Source organism: Microcebus murinus, chromosome 22 (genome assembly GCF_040939455.1).
Source record: "Microcebus murinus isolate Inina chromosome 22, M.murinus_Inina_mat1.0, whole genome shotgun sequence".
Lineage (NCBI taxonomy): Eukaryota > Metazoa > Chordata > Mammalia > Primates > Cheirogaleidae > Microcebus > Microcebus murinus.
The window spans coordinates 22,473,746-22,476,177 of NC_134125.1; the positions used below are offsets into that span (position 1 = coordinate 22,473,746).

Consider the following 2,432-nt stretch of genomic DNA (forward strand, 5'->3'; position numbering starts at 1 on the left):
ACGCACACTTTTCTTTTATTATATTAAAATCAGGCAATGGTCTGACAATAAAAAGGCTGCTTATGGAATACTGTTACGTTAAACTCTGCTTACAGGATGTTAAATCCTTAGAACTAAGGTTTTCCCCAGAAAAAGATGAATGGAAATCGCTTTTCAGACTTTTGACAGTTGCTGCTCAAAAGGTGGTTTTACACAAATATTAAATTAAAAAAAAAAAAAAACTTTAGTACACAATGAATTGCTTTTATTTCGGTATGCATCCACATTTCAGCGTTTAGTGGTCCTGAACAGAAAGTGGAAAAACGCAGCAATTTGCCAGGAAGTCAGCCTGCCAATTTCGGGGATCTGCTGTGCACACCCAGTTCTTTCTGGATCCCTGCTGAGTGTCGTGAGAAGCAGCAGCACCAAAACCAAAGTATGAACTGAATTCAAGGTTCTTTTTGTTCCAGTTGTCAGATTCCAAACTAGACCCCAATGGATTGCAAGGATGACCACATGAGAGCCCTGTTCAAAACTTCTTCAATGTTTAAAAGCAAAAGCAATTACAGGAAAATAAAACAATTCAGAGGGACCATGTGTGCTTAGGAGTGTCTTCATGTGGGCTTTCTCCAAGTTTAACCACCAAGGACTCTGAGAGCTGGCAGGTCTGAGTAACCCTGGTGACTGTTCTTTTCACCTTATCAAAACCTGAGCTAAAAACGCATCAGCTGATGATGACAGCAGAGGGTGGCAGGGCTGAGGACCCCAAATTTATTTCCCAGGCTGGTGGAGTGAATAAATGCGGTTCCAAAACTAAACGAGGGAGGTCAGAGACTCTGTCCAACCTTACCTGATGGCTTCTGGCCAAAGCAAGGAGTGTCATGTAAAGTGTTGGGTGATGACAGTGCAAAGAGGGACTTGAGGAGGAGGGAGGAGAAGCAGCACCCCTCGATAAAGGTGGGGGAGAGAAGATATGGAGAGCCCTGAATTCCTCACCAAAGGCCAATCTCAGAGGGGAGCAGAGGGGTTACAATCTACGCTTTGGCCAAGGGCGGGAGTGGAGGAGAGGGGGGAGGGGACGATGGCTTGGAAGGGGGCATCATTTAAGACTTAAAGAAAGAAACCAGGGGTGCAGGCAAAGCACCCCGAACACCCAGCAGTAGTCCCACAGGCTGCGACCTGAAACCTTCACATCTCATCTACTCTAACAAGCCCCCGAGCTGGAGGGCTGTTGCAGGGAGGGATGGAGGCGGGGGAAGGGGAGAGAAGGCAGAGACCCCAGGCCATGTAATCAGCAGCAAGGTGATTGTGTGATGTGTCTTTTCACAGTCGAGTTAGATGTGCCCCACCAGTGATGATGGGAACCAATTTAAATATACTTTCTTGATCCCAGAAGTTCAACTACGTGGACAGTGGTTACACTTGACAGGATGATTTGTTATAGCACAACTTATATATTTCAAATGGACAAAAAATTAGTATCATTTACAGTATCTTAAGATAAACTGCCTTTGAATGGGAGCTTCCTTTCCAGTACTTTGAGGTCTACAAGACATATCTAGAAAATTTACTACTGTGGAAAATGAAGACTGCTTAAATCGAATAGGGGTGAGGGGAAGGGCCTGTGGTTTTTCCTTTTGATTAATTGCTGTAACACTGTCCTTCAGGTGGCTGAGGGAGTTTCATATTTTCTTTAGACATCATTAGGCGCCGAAGCTCTTGCAGGACAACTTTGATGCTATATGAATTCTGCCATTTTGCTAGCACTGATATGGCTCTTGGATCCACCACTCCATTAGAACTATTAACTCCATTCATATTAATTTTTGTTACAAATCTTACAAAGGGGGGTGCTTCTGGGTATTTAGGTCCACATTCTATTTTAAGGCTGTATATTCGGTTTTCATAAATTGTTCTTGGAGGCCCAATTATCATCCCTGTCCATCTTGTAAGTGTCATGTCTTCGTCATCTTCTAGACCCCAGCTAACTGTGCCATCTCCTACTCCTTTCTGGCCTTCTTCGAGTTCTTCCAACAGTCGGAAATTGTGAGGGACTTTTACTCCCGAGCCCGTGGTGGCTGCCATCTTGCGTCGCTGTCGCTCGAAGGCCGGCCCCTTCTTCACCCGGTTAATTTATTTTTGAAGAAGGTCTGAGGCTCACAGGTAATCAATAACACTTTATTTCTGCCACCTGGGAATGTCACTACAGTATTCCTTTGTCTTCTCTCATTTAATTTACCTTCCAGGCTTTGTTGGCTGAGGATTTTGGCTGTCCTGATCTTGCCTGAGTATGTTAGGAAGAAGGGAGGCCTCTAGGTCATCCAGGGAGCCCCAGAACAAGGCCCCCCGACTCTGTTGTTTACTCTAGCTCTTAGCTTAGCTTCTGCTGGTCCCTCACCATGCAGTGACTTCAGACCCAGATGTGGCCAAGTATGACTGCAGGGCTGCAGGGG

General features: G+C 45.3%; 1 pseudogene; it reads right to left on the reverse strand.

Annotated features, from left to right (window-relative positions):
* Positions 1–222: 222 nt before the first annotated feature.
* Positions 223–2,099, reverse strand: LOC142863489 (ubiquitin-conjugating enzyme E2 variant 1 pseudogene; annotated as a pseudogene).
* Between the last annotated feature and the right edge of the window lie 333 nt (positions 2,100–2,432).